We start from the raw sequence: 19,211 nt of genomic DNA, 5'->3' as shown, positions 1-19,211 counted from the left end.
GCTATGGAAGAAGAATTAGATCAAATTGAGAAGAAGAACACATGGACTTTGGTTCCCTGACCTAAAAATAAGAATGTTATTGGAACTAAATGGGGTTTTAGGAATAAATTGAATGAGGATGGTCAAGTTGTAAGGAATAAGGCTAGATTGGTTTGTAAAGGATACTCTCAAAAGGAAGGAATTGATTATGGTGAGACTTTTGCACTAGTAGCTATGATTGAAGTTGTAAGATTATTTCCTGCCAATGCATCCCTTAGAAACTAAAAGGTTTATCAAATGGATGTAAGTGTGTATTTTTGAATGGGGATCTTGATGAGGAAGTTTATATTGAGTAACCTGATTGTTTTTCACTATCAGATGATACAAACATGGTTTGTAGGTTAAGGAAATCTTTTTATGGATTGAAACACGCACCTAGAGCTTGGTATGCAAGGTTGGATAAATATATTTTGAAGCTTGGTTTTAGCAAGGGTAATGCTGATAGTAATTTATATTATAAGATCACAGATGATGACATACTGATTATTAAAGCATTTGTTAATGACATTATTTTTGGAGGTGAAGATAAGTTGTGTAAGGAATTTGCTAACAATATCAAGAATGAATTTGAGATGTCTATGATTGGGGAAATGAAATTTTTATTTGGTTTACAGATTACTCAGATTGACAAAGGTATTTTCATCTATCAAAGTAAGTATGCTAGGGAATTGTTGAAGAAATTTGTTATACAAGATTCTAAACCGGTAAGTACTCCTATGGTTACAAATAAGAAAGTGACAAGAAAAGATATTTCTACACCAGTAAATCCTACAAGATACAAATCTATGATTGGTGGTCTGCATTATTTGACTCGGACTAGGCCTGACATAATGAATGTTATTTGTATTGTATCAAAATTTCAGAGTGATCCTAGATAAAATCATGAGTGTAGTGATAAAGAGATTTAGATACTTACAAGGTACATAAGAACATGGTTTGTGGTACCCTAACAAATTGGCTTATTTATGATACTCATGTTCATATTTAGTTAGTTTGTTTTGGTCTGGTAATCAGATGCTATCTTGTTTGCTGGGAAGCTCTGCTTGTAGTTTCGGTGAGGGTTTCACCGATAGAGCTTTGATGGCGATCTTTGATGATATGCATAAGTGGTTCTAGTGCAACATATGGTGGAGATTTAGGATGTTATTGGTGATCTTGTTCAAGACATGGTGGATTGGAATCATTTCCTTAGCATGTGGACCTATATTGGGTCCCGATTGATCTAGGTTATGGACCGACTTAATATAACATGTGGATTGGTCCTCTTGATGTGTTTTGGGGATGTCTTATGGGTTGCATATTATTTATTTTGCCTTAGGCTGACATGTTTTGTAATTATGTAATTGTTTGTTTGTCTGGTGGCTGACCTAGTTGTTTTTGGTTGAGGGTTTGTATATATATGATGTAAGATCTTATTGTAGAAAAGATGGTTATGGGATTAGTAGATTATCTATGCAAATAATGTAATATTATTCAAGTAGAGGATTTGGTCAATCATTAGAGATCAAGTTGGGTTTATGTAAGATGATTTAGTCCTTCGGTATTGAGCTTAACTAGAACTATACTCAGGCATAGGAGATGTTATCATTGCAGTTCATTCATTCTTCTAGATTGTAGTCTAGATTTCTATGTAGTCACTGAGACTCCTTTTGTGATGAATAGTGTGCTCTAGGTTGTTGGCCTTCCTACAAGTGGAGGCCCCTCAATTGTAATTCACATACTCATTGCAGTAGTGTTATCTGACTATGGGTAGGCTTCCCACCGTGTTTTTCCCTTTGTCGAGTTTTCCACGTATAAATCTTGGTGTCATGTGGATGCTATTTATTCTTTGATTATTGTTTATGATTAATTAGTTTAACTGCCATTCTGATATTTGTTTTATGCATTCCAACATTATTGTTTTGGGTTTCGGTATTAAATTTTTAAATGGTCAAGGTTCTGGTAATCTAGTGACAATTGATTCACCCCCCCTCTTAGTTGTCTTTTGGTTATTTGAACTATCTAATAGTGACATACCTCATGATGACTGCACACATTCCTAGTTCTTTGCAAATAACACATAGACCATAGGGGAGTGCAGGACAATACAAGGACCTTTTCAGCCCTATTCAAAGGGAGATGGAGGTGTAGGAAGAGACAAAGAGATCTTTTTGAGAGAGATTACAATAGATAGACTATGATCTAGTAGTTTCCTAGATAGAGACAACCACATACTGCAAGATTATGATGGAGAGGGATCGTAGAAACTCCTCGCAGAGTCACTCACGTTTCATATTATGATACACACCCATGCGCCCCCCACCATGGCTAGATTAGGAGGGGACATCTAGTCACCATTGTTTAGTTTCTATGCCTAGGGATAGGAGATGACTTTTCTTTATTATGAGGCATTTTGTTGATGTATATATTATGAAACTTATGGATATGTATTTATTTATGCTTATGTCATATCTCAAACATGTTATTTTAGTACTTAAATGATGTATGCATTGCTTAGAATAAAAGCAACATGTTTGGTGGTGAACATGTATGTCTAGTTTAATTCCCATGTGATTTATTTCTCAATGCTTCATGATTGAATTGGTACATCTGTGATTTAATTAAATAAGTAAGTATTTAATTAAATGCTACTTTAATGATGTAAGAGAAGAAATGTGTTAATCTTAAGAACTATATTAGTAATGTGATTTAATTAACTCTAATTAAATAACATGATATAATCCTACTCAACACATACAAAATTGTATAACATGCTAGCACATATAAAATGTAAATCTATTACAATTTACATAAATGAATCCCATACAAACAATATAGTAAAGGAACATGCTTTTCAAGAATGAAGTAATGTAGACTAAATAATAAAATATCATTTAATCCTACATACTTTAATCAACATATGCTAACACATTATGCAATTTTGAAGAAAGAAAAGGTTGCAAGAAAAGAGAGAAGATAAACCAGGAAGAGAGAGAGAGAGAGAGAGAGAGAGAGAGAGAGAGAGAGAGAGAGAGAGAGAGAGGCTAAGCATAGTATGTATGAAGGTGTATAGAAATTATAGGTTACTTGATAAGCATACCTTCTACATCATCTATCTTCTAAGAACCTAATCCATAGACTTCGACAACAATGTATGGTCCAAGAAAATTAGGGCTAAATTTTTCTCTCCTTGGCTAAAGCATTCATGTTACGATGATTTTCATACAACACTAGATCACCTGTTGAAAATGAAAATTGAATGATTTGATCATTATAGATCCATTGTAAAGTTTTATGATAAACTTGAATATGCTCAAGAGAATTTATACACCATTCATCCAGCATCCCAAGTTGTTGAAGTCTTTGTTCTTTATAGGATTCATCATCCACTATACCCCTAAGAGAAACTCTCAAAGAAGGGATTTCTAACTCCAAAGGCATAATGGCATTAACACCATAAACAAGATTCTAAGGAGTACTACCCATAGAAACGTACACTCATCCGATAGGCCCAAAGAACATAGGTTAATTGAGTATGCTGATCCTTTCCATGCTTGTTTAATGTGTTTTGATTAATATGTTCAATTATCCTATTTGAAGACTCAACTTGACCATTTGACTGAGGATAGTAGGGTGTAGAAAATTTATATTGAATATGATATTTCTCAAGGAACTTCTTCACATCCTTATTTTTAAAAGACGTTCCATTATCAAAAACTAAGGTAGAAGGTATTCCAAATTGGGAGATAATGTTTTCTAAAATGAATTGATAAATTCCCTCAGCAGTAGTAGATCAAAGAGGAACTATTTCCACCCACTTTGTAAAGTAATTGGTTATAGTTATGATGAAAGTATGTCCTCGAGATGAGGGAGGAGATATTTTACAAGTGAGATCCAAACCCCATGTAGAAAAGGGCCAAGATGGTACTTAAGATCGAAGTTCTTGGGTAGGGGCATGGATCAAATTGCTATGTTGCTGACATTGATGACATTTTTTAACAAACACAAAAGAATCCTTTTCCATGGTTTGCCATTAATAATCCCATTTGGAGAAATATTTCAGCTAAGGATCTACCCACAAAATGCTCCCCATAAGCACCTAAATGTGCTTCCTCAAGAGCAATAGGGATTTCAACTTTGTTAAGACATCGAAGGAGAAGACCATTGTAACCTCTCCTATAAAGAAAATTAGAAAGGATAATGTATCTAGCAGCCAATTGGCAAATCCTAGCCATAGCATTCTTATTTGTAGAGTCAAGAAAGGTACCATCACTCAAATACATCAATATGTGAATACCTTTCATTAGAATCTATAATGCAACAATACATTAAATCACTAGGATTATCAAGAATAGTCAGGGTAGTGAGTTTGTGAATAATGAATTTAAGATCTACCAAGGGGTCCTCTAAAGACACTAGAGAGGATACACATGCCATTGCATCAACATGTCGATTATCTTTTCGAGGAATAGGTTCCATGGTATAAGAATCAAACTTTTGTAACAAGGATATAGCTAGATCCCTATATTGTGATAATTTGTCTTTCTTAGCTTGATAAACTCCTATCACTTGCCTTATGATTAGTTGAGAATCTCCATAGATATGAAAATGTTTTACATTTAATGCTAAGGTTTCTTTAATTATGGCTAAAAGAGCCTCATATTTAGCAATGTTGTTGGTATATAAGAAATTGAGACAATAGGATAAGGGGATAGGCTTCTTTTTATGACAAATTAAGACAACCCCTGTCCTAGATCCTGTACAACTCCTAGAGCCACAAAAGTAAAACTCCCAAGTCTCATCAACCTTAACAGAGAGAATGTATTCATCAAGAAAATACTTTAGGTTGGGTAGGGAGAAGGGTGAAGGAGTCTCAACTAAGTGGTCAGTTAACACTTGACCCTTTATTGCCTTCTCTGAGACAAAATTAAGGTCAAACTCGGTGAAAATCATAACCCACTTAGCTAAGTACCCTGAAAGGTCACTTTTGGAGAAAAGATGCTTGAGAGGGTCAAATTTAATGATAACATGGACTTCAACATTCAAAAGGTAATGCCTTAACTTTTGAGTTGCAAAGACTAAAGAAAGGCATTGTTTTTGTATTGTAGAATATCAAACTTCATAATTGAGTATAGTATGAATTATAAAATAAATTAGACATTCTCTACCATCCTTATCACATTGTGCCAATAGAGCTACAAGAGTGTGAAAGGAAGCACTTATGTATAGAAGGAAAGGATTGGGAGGGTCAGCAGGTTGAAGAATAGGAGGATTAACCATATATGTTTTAAGGTTTTCAAATGCTTGACAACAATACTCACTCCATTAAAATTAATATTATTTTTAAGTGATTGAGTAAAAGGAAATGTACGATCCACTAGCTAAGACATAAACCTACGAATGAATTGAATCTTTCCTTTTAAAATTTTGTGTTGGGAGATATTTTTAGGAGGTGGCATGTTAACAATGACATCTATCTTCTTCATATCCACCTCAATTCCATGATGTGAAACTATGAACCCTAATAGTTTTCCACTATCCATAGTAAAAATACATTTTTGAGGATTCAAGTGCGTGTTATACTTACAAATTCTATCAAAGATCTGATGAAGGATCTTAACAAGATCTGTGCAAAGAACACATTTAGCTAAGATGTCATCAACGTAATCTTCTAAGGTCTTATGCATATAATTGTGGAAGATAAGAGTCATAGAATGGTGATAGGTTACACCCACATTTTTCAATCCAAATGGCATCATAACCCAATGAAATGTGCCCCAAGGTGAGATGAAAACAATTTTGTTAAGATACCAAAAATCCATACACGTCCTAATAATATTATTAGACTTAGCCATAGACATAATGTCTGAAATCCATGGGGAATACTCGATAGGATAGATGAATCCGACATCCAACACATTTTGAATCTTATCCTTAACAAGTAATGCCACTCTAGGGTGAATATTTCAAATCTTTTGCTTCATAGGTTTAGCATCAGGAATTAAGACAATGTTATGAGTGACAATCTTTGGATCAACGTCAGGCATGTTAGAGTACATCCAAGAAAATATTTTTGGGAATTAATGTAATAATTCAAAATATTGTTTTTTCTCTTCTTCGTCAATAAATTTCCCTATCTTAATGATTTTGGCTTCGATATAAAGATCCATCTTAATATTGATAGCATCACTTATTAGGAGATTTATTTGTTGAGGATGGCCTTTTAACTGAGGAAATTCTTGAAATATCTAATTATTATTTATTTCTTTCCCAAAGTAACATTTTGCATTTAGACAATAGCAAAAACCATTATTATGGTGATTGAGGAAGGTTGTCATAAGCTCCTAAGAATTCAACTAAGGAATCATCAGTGGGAAAAACATCTGAAGCAAGGACAATAGAAGAGTCTCAATCAATATACTCTGGATATTTTATTGGGAGAGAAGTAGAAATGACATTACCACTAATAGATGGTCTCTTAGAGGGTTTAGTATGCTTAAAAGGATCATATCCTAGTGCAAATGTCATATCATGGAAGTTGTTTTCCAAGGAACCTTTATCCCTTGTTCTTGAGCACCACATCCATTATCATTATATCCACACCTAGCTAGGATGTGAAAACCAGAACCATAAAGGTTAGCCATTTCTGAGAGAGGAGGAGGATTTTCATAGACTAAAGAGTCAAATTCCTCTAGGTTAGAAACTAAGAGGGAGGGATTTTGGGAAGCTACCACAAAGTTATTACTCAATGGCCCAGACAAAGTGAATCACTTTTTGGGTTCTTATTCTTCCTTCTTTTCAACCTTAGGTTCTCTAGGGGAAATTTTATATTCCCATATGAAAGTAGGATTAAAGTCAAGGGATCCCCAATCATCTTCTACAAGAACCTTTTCAGTAGAGAAGGTATCCTCCATATTAGAGTCAGGTGTAGGAGACTCTTCCTCATAAACCTTAGATCCAATTGAGGAAGTATGGGGAATAAATTTAGATGTGGGAGATTAGTTTGATGAAGTGAGAACACTAGTGGGAGTAGAAGATTTAGAGGAATCATCTAATTTTTGGGGGAATAATCAATTGAAGAGGATTTGGAAGTTGATATTTGTAGACAAGCTTGGAGATTTGTGTCACCTAGCAAGGGATATGTTTTATTGTTTTAAATGAACTTAACTTGCCTATGTGATGTAGATGGGACAAGTTGAATTCTATGAATCCAAGGTCTCTCTAGTAACAAATTGTAAGTTAATTCTCCAGAAATGACATGGATAAGTGTGAGTAAAGTAATAGGACCTACCTTAATATGCAAGGTGATGATACCGAATAAAGATTGGGAGGTGGATGTTGTACTAGATTAGCAAACATTAGCACCATAGATCTTCTCCCTCTCTCCTCTCTTGCTCTTTTGTGACCATTCTTCTATGCATATCCTTGTTCTTATATTTTTCCCCTTAATATCTATTCAAGGACAATGTAAAGCATTGAGATCTCTTTTGGTCTCTTTCATGTTGACTCAAAAGACACCTTCTATTCCCTTTCTTCCAAGGAAGTTTCCTTTCTTTAGCGAATGATGATTATTATATGCATATATATGATATACATGAGTTATCATATAACACACTGACCCTGAGGAAAGTGAAATTACCTTATGTTTTGTGTTCATTATCCTTAGGTTTATTCCTCGACTAGGAGCTAAATCCTTGCTATAACATGTGCCCTCTCTTTCTCTCTCTTGGGTGTATCCTACCTTAAAGAAATCATTCCCAATGAGGCATGCACAATATCTTTAACATGGGGTCATACACTCCACTCATATTTTTCCTTTTTGATACCTGGAGTCATTTAGTGAAATTGTCTTTTCTCTATAATTTTTGGTATCCTTTGTTTTCATTACTCATAGTGATTCAAACCTTGCTACTAGTAGTCTTGGTTTTCCCTTCTCGATCTTCTCTTTTACTTTGTCAATAAAAATCATATGATACTTAGTCTATGGGGGGCTTGGTATATCTTCCCTCCTTGACATGGTAGAAGTCTTTCAATCTTGTTTCCTTGTACTTTACCAATAGTATTTGCCTACGCTTATACTCTCGCTAAAGTGGGGGCTAAATGTAGTGTCCTAAAATTGTGACCCTCACAATTTTTGACCACATTAGGGTCCTCAGGCTAGCAAACTGAATCTCCAAGTCTAATCAAAGACCTGAGAGTTTCTCATCCCTAAAAATACACCTTTTTTTGTCCCTTGCACTGCTTAGACCTTCTTCTTGTCCCGAGAAAAGGGTAGGAGAAGTGTGTGGCACCCCTCTCCCTACCCTATCTTGGGTCCTCTCTATTAAAATTGTGCATTGGGTTTTTCATTTTGAGCGGGAAACCTTCCTTGTGTTGTCCTATGATGAAAAATCAGCCGAGTAACCCTAATTGATGAAATATAAGTTGCATTTTCCCTCCAGTTTGCAAAAAAAAAAAAGGTGGGATAACCAAAAAGTGGGCATAAGTTTAAGAATTCAAGTGCATTCAATAATTCAAGCATCCCAACCCCAATTCAAGTGCAAGTACTTTATTTCATCATTTGGTTAATTCAAAAACTAGGGTTTGACCTAAAGAAAAACCCCCAATCCCAACCCCTTTTCCTATTACTACTTATCAAATTTCCATTAGTTTTATATACAAAGTCATTCTATATACTCTAGTTGGTTACCACTACCAAAATATTTAGTCGGTATGAACAGCCTAGTTGGTTACAGAAGGAAAACAGTCACAAAGCCCAGTATATAGTGAGCTGTCTACCGAGTGTTATTTCATGTCTACCGAGTAGTAAAGATAATACACCGAGTTGATATACACCGAGTGAAACGTGTTACTAGATTCATTGAACCTAGACACACATATGAAAATGTGTTACAAGATCAAGGCACATAGAACCGTTATCACATTGGAATTGCACATACAGATTTTGTATAATTTTGAGGTCATCTAACCAGTGAAATATTTTGCATGGTTATTTATTCGAGAAATCATGTTTGTAAGATCGAAGCAATGAATCAGATCACCGATATAAGAAGTCTATTTATACAACATGAATTTAGGGTTAGAAACATATGTGAATGTGAGAAATGTGTGTGCATATGTGTATGAAGCAAGACTTATGTGATACATGAGAAATCATAGAGTATTATGACTGTTATAGAGACATAGAGGTCACCGAGAAGGTTATTAGAGAACAGTCGAGGAACAGAGTAAATAGAAGGGTTTACTGAGTTACTTTATGAGTTACCGAGGTATGATATAGGCAAGGTAATCTTATTTTGAGCACATATAATCTACTAAAACATTTTAGATGTAAAGTAGCAGATATTTGTAAAGCCTTATTGTAATATTTTGAAGTTGTAAGAGAAACCTTTAATAGGGTAAAAGACTCTAATCAAGTCTATAAATTGTAAATCCTCTAACCAGGTGCAGCATATATATAGTGTTGTAAAATCCTTTAGAAAGGTAGATCTAATAGATCTTGTTACTCCTAATAGGGTAAGCTATCATAAATAGCTAAATATGTAGCTCTAACCAAGCACTCTTTATTATTGCAGTAGTGAAATTGTGGGTGCCATCCTCACTGCAGTTTTTCTCTCTAACCAAGAGTTTCTGCGTAACCAAAATATATGTCTTATGGAGTGAATCATGTATGATTGTTACTCGTTGGTTTTAGCTTTATGTTATGTTATAGTAGTTTTTGGTTTATGCATAATAGTAAAGATATTATTGAGAAAAGGATTTGAAGTACTGATTCACCCCTCCCCTCTAAGTACATTAGCTTTCCATATTGGGCCTAACAATTGGTATCAGAGCTTGAATCTTGGAAAAGGGTTTAACCACCTGAAGAGAAAGATCTTAGCAATGGAAGGCTACAAACAATCTCAGAGGATTGTGCATCTTCAAGAAGAGATGGATAATGCAAATCAAGTGATTGCAGACATGCAAAGAAAAATGCAAAAATATCTGAAAGTAAGGAGAAGATTATTTGATGACTTGTAGTATTCTCAAGAGTTTGTGGAACAAATTGAGACATCATCTAAGAACAATATATCTGAAGAAACTAAAGAAATGATTGGAATGTTGAAAGAAAAGAACAAAGCATTGGCTGATCAACTAAAAGAAATGAAAAGAGAACATGAACATTTTAGTACATAGATGACTGAAAATCTAGATGCATTAAGGATAGCTGAGGATAAAGCAAGAGATCTACAAAGAGAGAAACAACAAATTGAAATCTTAGTACCTGATAAGAATGATGAAATCATAAGGCTAACTAGTATTCAACAAAATCTGATAGATCAACTAGGTTATACACATCATGAAGCAAATCTGAAAGATGGTGAGAATCAAGCATTGAAACTTGAAGTATCAAGGTTGAGAAATGAACTTGAAATAGACAAGAAATCCAAGGAAACACTAAAGAAGAGTTATGAAGCATCAAAGATGTTGGATGAGCAACTGAACACAAGACAACCCTACAAAGAAGGAGGAGTCGATTACAAAGGAAAAGACTCTACCAAGAAGGAAATCTGCACTACCAAGAGAGGAGAATCATCAAAACAAGTTGGCAAAAGGAATAACATCAAAAGGAAGAAGCCTATTTGCTACTACTATGGAAATCAAGGTCATACTGTCAACATGTGTCAAATCAGAAAAGGTAAGCAACCGAATACCACTAAGACCAATGGTTATTGTTACAATTGCAATAAATATGGTCACACATCTAATCAATGTAGGACAAAGTATATTAACAATTATTAGAAGGCAAAATTCAAAGGTTTTTGTAAAAACTGCAATAGATATGGACATAGTACCGAGAAGTGTTGGTTTAAGCAAAAGAACCACATGTGGTCTGCACATCGAGCAAATACTAGAGGTTACCGAACTCACACAGATCCTTACCGACAATATTTTGTAGTACCATGGGATTACAATACAAGGATATGGTGTGAATGTTGTGGAAGATATGAACATATAAGTGCCAACTGCTTTATAAGTTTTGGAATGAATAACTGAAGATCATGGAGAAATCCTGGTATGGCATGTTTTCATTATCACAAAGTTGGACACTTGGCTGGAGATTGCAGAGATCAACCTAGAGAAGACACTAAAGAAATAACAGAGAAATTAAAGATGATTTGGAGAAATAAGGAAAATGTGTCAAATAAAGAAAGCACCTTACCTACGAGTTAGGTGCTCCCACTCCAAATTAATCGGTAAAGGTATGAAGGGACTACATTCTCACAAGGTTAAATCTTAAATAGTTCCTATTTTAGTATGTATTGAATTCAAAATTTGCATAGTAAGATGTAGTAGTAAGTTTGAAATTTTATCAAAGTCTTTTGGAGTACTTTACAGTAAACTATTAAGTCGGTGAATTCAGGAAGCCTGTCAAGTCAGTAAGCCTATCAAGTCAGTATATGAAGGAAATCTGGTTACTCGGTTAAAGCGCAAAAGAAAAAAAAAAAGGGGCAAAGAAAGTTAACTGAATCAAGTGGATTTAATGTCTTTGACCTAACTTGCACGAAGCCCGATAAGGTATTTTTGAGTACTTAAAAGGTTTTTTGCGGTCATTTTCATTCACTAAGTTTTCGAGAAGCAGAGCAGAGCAAATCAAGGTGATCAAACCATCTTCAATGAAAAATCTAAGGTATTTACATCGAATCTCATCACATTGCTAAGCTAGTTTACTAAACTCATTAAGTTGTTATTGTAGACATCTAAAAATGGTCAATGCTTGTGGAGTCATACTTTAACATTGGCGCATTGCCTTATTTTAGGATTTTTGTGTTGTATTAACATTTCTTCTATGTTTTGCACTTGGTCTTTATCATTTACGAGCATCGAGTCCTTCTTTTGCATTCTTCATTTGTCTTGCTTTCGAATTTGGTCTTGACGATAATAATCTTCAGTCATGATTTTGGTCGATCTTATCCTATTGCATCAATGTGCGTGCTCATTGAGCATATTTTGACATCGTCAATCCTAATCGATGATAGAATTAGGGTTTTGTCAACTTGTCAATCTAGTCATTTTGTGATCGATTTGTCATCGATCATTGTCCTTTTCAATCTTGTCATTTTTTTGCGATCGATTCATCATCGATCCTTGTCCTCTTGTCAATCTTGTCAATTTTGTGATCGATTTGTCATCGATCATTGTCCTTTTCCAATCATGTCAATTTGGATCAATTAGTCATTGTTTCTCATCAATTCGCGCCTATCAATTTGGTCTCTTTATCAATCTTGGTCAATTTATCAATCTCAATCGTTTGTCAACATTTGTCCTTTGTCAATCAAAATCATGATCAAATCGACCCTACATCAATTATCTTTTGTCAAGACCTAATTGTCGTCCTTGCATTTCTAATTCATCTCCTAGGGTTTTATGATTTATTCATTTAATCTTGTTTGTCATTTTCCCTCTAGGTTAAATAATTTATTTATTTATCCTAAGTCTTCTTGTCACAATTAAATATTTATTTAATTGGCTAATTAATTCTTTCCTCTTTTTGTGAATTAATTAATGAATGAAAAGTTATTAATTAATATACCTAATTCTCCAATTTATTAATTTCTCCTAGTTCCTAATTCATCTAAATTTCTATTTTCTCCTATTTTTCTAATATTTCTCCTAATTTCATGGGAATGATATAGCAATTTTTTCATAATTTGTCATAATTTGTCAATCAATCAATCTTGGGTAGAAAGTGTTAATTTGTCATAATTTGTCATAATTTGTCATTTTTGTCATTTTTGATTTGAAATTTCCTTTCAAATCTCTTCATGCTAATCTTGTCATCTCTCCAATTTGTCTATAAATCGGATGAATTTCTTCAATCAAAGGATCTGATCAATCAATCACGCTTCTAGTACCCTTACACTGTCATTCCATCTTAACAATCTTGCTTTCATATTATGCCTTTGCATTTGTAGGTGAGATCAACAAACAAAGCAATTTGAAGGAGAAAGAAGGACAATGGAGAATTATGGAGGAGATATTTGCATTTGTGATGGTTTGCATTTGACTTGAATGTCTTGTTTTCGTTTCTCTATTGAATGTTTTAGGATTGTTATCATTGCAATTTAGTTTTCATGATTGAGCTAGTCTGATTTGCTACTTGCTTTGATGATTTCCAAATTCCTATCTACATTAATTGGTGAAAATGATGTGAACTAACCATTTAACTATGTTTTGAGTGCCTTTTGTCCTGATTTGTAGGTGAAAAACTCAAGAAACAAGGTGACCCAGAGCTTTCTGGACACTTCTACGCCTATGTAGGAGGGATCTACGCCTGTGTTAAGGGTATCTGGGCCTATGTCAAGGCATTTTGTACCTGTGTCAAGGCATTCTACACCTGTGTCAAGGCATTCTGCACCTGTGTTGAGACATTCTGCACTTGTGTAAGGCCAAAAATAAAGGTGAAAATCAATTTTTTTACTTGAAAATTACTTTGTTTTGCATTTTGTTCTTATATTCTGGTTTTCTTTGGTACTGATTCTCTATGAAGCACCTTGGCATGACATGTGACAAAGACTAAGAATAAAACTACAAACAAATCTTATGGAGGACGTGGTCAAAGACTTCTATTAAAACACCTTGCATGTGATTTTTAAAGTAGTTGCACATTTACTTTCCTAAAGGTTAATGAACACCATGCATGCTTTGATTGCTTTTAGTTTGATTGCATGTTTTAACCCTTAGAATTGGGCCTACCTCTCAATTTGCCTAGCACTTTGCATAGGCATTGGTGAGAGGAAATGACCCTAAGTGGTGACGGGCTAAAACCAAGCTCTTCCGAACCACTCTAAATAACTATGGATGCAATGAAAGATGTAGACAACGGGTGTTGGAATGGTATTGCGATGATTTATTTGCCGGATCAATACCCACCCAAATGGATGCCCTTACTAGAAGCTCTTGTTTAGATGCCAAAAACCTTCTATCTGTTGGCTTAGGCATTGTGATATGTGCATGTCGAAGACACCTCTCATGTACTCCTTAGTTAGAGATAGCAAGTTCTTGGGAAGTGATGCCCCTTGAACTTGAAGCTTGGTATGCCCAAGAAGTGAGTGCACTATAAGGGGGAGCCAGTGCTATCAAGCGTCTAGCTATTCAGCTAAGTGTTGTATTTTGGGTAGAGGATTCAACAAATATTGCCCTTGCCAGCCATAGGATTTGTTGTGAATGAGCATGATTGTCTTGGGTCTAAATCCAAACATCTTGTCTTTTGTGATTGTCAAAAGTGGAATTATACAATTATCACAAAACATCATTTGTCAAACAAGTCCAAACATTGTCAAAAGAGAACATTCATCCAACAAAGTTCAAAACATTTTCAAAACATGGCTTTCAAACACATTGAAAAACTTTGTCTCAAAATTCATGTCACTTTAGGCTAGGTTTTGCATAGTCCCATTTAGGTCATAAGGCATATTGTCATCTCCTTTCATTTTAGTCCTTTTCATTGCAAGCATCCTCATTTTGCACTTAGGTCCAAGATCATTTCCCTAAGTTTGCATTTCATTGTCATATCCAAGACAGATTTCCATTTAGGTTGCATAGGTTGCATTCCGCATATTCCAAGTCATTGGTCTTCATATTTCCTTATCATTGCATTGTCATATCATATCCTTAGATCATTTTCATATCATATCCTAGGTCATTGTCATTACTTTCTTGTGTGTAGTCTCAAAAACTAGGTTTTGTCATAGTTGAGTAATCCAAATCTTTGAATAAACCCTAAGTCATTGTTAAGAAGTCTAGACCTTATCAAACTTTTGTATTTTTTCACCAATGTCATTTCATCAAACCTAGCTTAGTATCCAAGCATATAGGGGAGACATTGTCATTTTGTCCTTTTGTCACTTGGTCCTTTTGTTGTTTGAGGTCTAGACATCATTTCAATTTCCTAAGGGTCTCTTTTTTAAGATTTGTATTCCAAAAAGTTTGTCAAAATCTTGAAAAACAACAAAAATATAGGTTGCATTCTTTCCATAGATTGCATTTTCATCTATTTAGTTTGCATTTAGTTGCATATCATACATCATCCTTTAAAAATTTCATTTGCATAGTGACATGCCTATTGAAACAAGGTCAAAATCTAAGAAGATGGGCGAACCAACATATCAACCCATTGATGACATATCAAACTCATAGTTGCAACCTAGTCAATCATTACAAATTGAAGGTTCATCAAACACATCATTACCACCATATGGAATGGTTAAACTTGGACCACCTCCATTATATGAGCCAGTGTTTGTACCCATGAAACCAGGATATGGGAGTGTTCCACTAGTACCAAGAGGAAATGTGCCTTTCAACTTCAATCAACCAAACCTGCAACATGAAATTCAAACATTACATGAGGAACAAACTCTTTCACAAGGATTTGGTTCAGATCAGGGCATGCAACAAGAAACAAATCCAAATATTTTACCAAATTTTTCATCAGATTTTGATGCTTTTGATGATGTTGATATGTTTCTTAAAGATCCTAATTTGACAAAAAAGATGGATAAATTATTGAACAAGGTCTTTAAGATGTTCCCACAAAAATTTCTTGACATGATGAGTAATGTGACCTCCTCAAGTGAGCAAATAAATATGCAAAAACAACAAGGCGGTGAGTTGTTAAGTTTCTCTCCACATCCAAATGAAGAAAATATGCAACAAGAAACTCAAACCAGAAACAAAAACATTTTCGATCAAGGGATGGGCCTCCTCGACAGTTTACACCATTGGGAGAGCCTATTGAGTCAGTAATGAAACAATTAATACAAGCAAAGTTTATCAAGTTACTAGATATCAAGGCAGAACCATTGGTAAAGCCACAATGGTGGAATGATAATGCATATTGTGAATACCATCAGTCAAAAGGATATAAAACTGCATCATGTTTTCAATTGAAACATATGATTCAAGACTTGTTAGATCAAGGTGTAATTGAGGTAGACCCGCCCAACGCAACCTCTAACACTGATCATATAATCTTCAAAAATCCTTTGCTTGATCATGACAAGGGTAAAGCATCTTCTTCAAACTCTACCCAAATAGCAAATTATGCAAATACTGGTTATAACAATGTCATCAATTGTTTTCAAGCATTAAATGAGTATGTTTCCACCATAAGAATACAGGGACAAGATCCTTCTTGTGTGGTCACCACTCGTCGATACAAAATAGTCCTGAAAGGAGCTCTTGCAATTCCTCCCAAATCAACTCCTACGAGTCAGTATAATCTCCTAGATCATCTAGGAAAGACACTTACACAAATATCAATTCTTGAGTTGTTGAAAATGTCCCCTATGCATTGCGCAGTCCTAGATAAAGCTTTAATTGAGTCCACTGTCCTGACAGACATTGATGTTGACTAGTTTCAAGCCTGAATTGGACATTTAGCCATCTCCCAACATGTCGCCTTTTCTGATAATGATATTTCACCTGATAAGCTCCCTCATAATGATCCATTACATCTCAAAGTCTTTGTTCATAATTACAAAATCGGACGAGTCTTGATAGATGGCAGAGTAGGTCTTAACATTTGTACCTTGAGAGTGGTCATTGGTCTTGGCTATACATAAAATGACATTGATTCTTCTAGAAGAATAACAATCAAAGCATATGATGATGTTGAGCATCCATCTAAAGAGATAATTTCATTGCCTATCAGAGTCGGTCCAATGACATAAAACACTTTCCTGCAGGTCCTAGACCTCGATCTCTCTTACAATATGATTCCTGGCCATCCATGGATCCATGCAATGAAAGTAGTTCCATCTACTTATCATTAATGTTTCAAATATCCTTACAATGGGACTGAGATAACAATTCTAGGAGATCATAATCCATTTCAATTTTGTGCTAATCTAAAGGATTCCCCACAGCAGCAAGTCCCAGTTAATAGGGAGGCCCACTCACATAATTACGTGGATCCTAATGAGTTGTTAGATGCTGTCAAAGGAAAATTGAAGATACAGGACCAAGGATGTGGAGAGTATTCAATGGCTCAAATATTCCTATTTGGGAATTTACCTATATCTCCAAAATCACATGGCAAACCACATTTATTGCAAAAAGAACCTAAGATAGTCATTCAATATTATCCCCGCACTACATTTACCAGATGGGGTGAACTTGATAAAGAAACTTTGGATGATGATATCATAGATTGGCTTTATAAGGATCCAACTGAGACACCACTTGTCAGGTTGCTGGTGGAGTGGTATGGTAAAGGGTTTACTATGCTACAAAAAAAGGGATAAGACGACTGCAGTGGCTTGGGCCCTGACAAGAAAGGATGGCTAGAACCTATTATACCCAGGATGCAACCTCCAACTTTAGGGTTAGGTTTTGTACCATTGTGAATTAGACCCTTGTCTACCAAAGTGACCACATGTAGAAAGGGGCATGACTCTGATGATGAAACAACACCTAAGGATACCCGACCTGAAACTGATTCCAATGAATGGGAGTGGAGTTCATTTTCTTCTAGCTCATATGCCCTTGATAATTGGTCCTAATTTGACTGAAAATAGTATGCGGATGATCCCGAAAAGGGGGATAAGGGTAGGATAGGTCAAAATAGATAAGAAACACCCTGATTTTTGCATGAAACAAGGAAATGCAACCCTTAGGAGAAAAACCCTAAAATTGACAAATTTGTGCCCCAATTGTGATGCAGAGTCGACAGTATTCATTGATTATGTTGTTCACCAAAAGTGATAACCCAAGAACACCTAAAAATATTTTTATGAAATGGCCAATTTCAGTCTACAAAACACACCAGGGCTTGGACAACATAACATAGGACCCTAATTGATCCTCCTGCACTTCAGGTTCTACTAGACCTAGGGGGGGACACCCTTTTGATGCACTAAATACAACAATTAAAGACACATAGCTGCATCAACACTAAGCAGATATATCATTTCACAAGCTCAATAGGTTAGGAAACATTACAGATTGGCCAGATCTGTATAAACAATAGGATGAAATAGAGCTTGGAAAGAATGGAACACACACCCCTAAACATAAAGGGAAATAGATTTATCTTTTTAAATGTATATCTGAAACCATCCCCAAACCTACAAGACCAGTGCCTTGTTCATTGGGCAACAAGGTCACACACAAAACTACAAATATGAATCACAACTACAAATTGGTTTTCCTTACAACATATCCCTGCATTAATACCTTGTACTAATGCATTACTCAATCCATTCATAAAATTATTAGATCTGGGACACATTCCATTGTTTATGACTGATTATAGAATTTAAACTCTTCATTGAAGTATGCCTACAAACAATCATACAATCTCCTTGAGATGAAAAATTATAAGCCTCCTTGAGGATTCAATTCATAATAATTAAATGCATACATAGAGACAATATCATGGGAAATTTACTCATGCCTGACTTAAGCAAGACCTACAACTAGAAAACAATCTGTCATCCTGCAATGTAGCCTCTATACCCTAAATAGATCTATAGAACTTTACAAGTTTGAGTCAAGAATTTCAGAAAATGGAAGCCATGAAAAATGGAGCACACCTCAGAATTATGGAACCCTTACAACTGAGAAGAATTGGGAATAAAAGGGAGAGGGAACCAAATCAAATCTGCAACTGAATTGTCAAGAGTCTCCTCTCTAACTAAATTTTGTTCCCATGGAGATTGCTTCCAAAATATCCCACATTTGTCAAAATTGACCCCATAATTGGATTCCTCACATTGAGAGCTTTCCAGTGATATATAACACTTTATATTTCAGCCAAAATTGAAACCGTGGGCGAATTAATTCCCATTTATGCTCAGTCATTTAAATTTTTGAATTATTTGATATAGTTTAAACTATATCATTTACAATTTTAATTTTGATTTTTGCCTCCATATGTGCTCTGACGCTTTTCCACATGGCAGGATTTGATTGGCTGATGGGGTCCACTGGGTGCCACCTGGGATGACACATCATCACCGCCACATGTTCACTTGCTCATCCGTCACTTGGCCGCCACGTGTATGCCACCTCAGTGCCACATCATCGTCACCTAGGCACAACCTCACCTAGCCTACCTACTGGACATCTGACTATACCTACCATCTATCTGTCCACCTGGCTTTCACCATTTTGCAGGCTCTAACTTTCATGTATCTTTGGCCTACAAA

This window comes from Cryptomeria japonica, chromosome 10 (genome assembly GCF_030272615.1).
Source record: "Cryptomeria japonica chromosome 10, Sugi_1.0, whole genome shotgun sequence".
Lineage (NCBI taxonomy): Eukaryota > Viridiplantae > Streptophyta > Pinopsida > Cupressales > Cupressaceae > Cryptomeria > Cryptomeria japonica.
The sequence above is the reverse complement of the archived record's forward strand: the minus strand, read 5'-3'. Positions refer to the sequence as shown.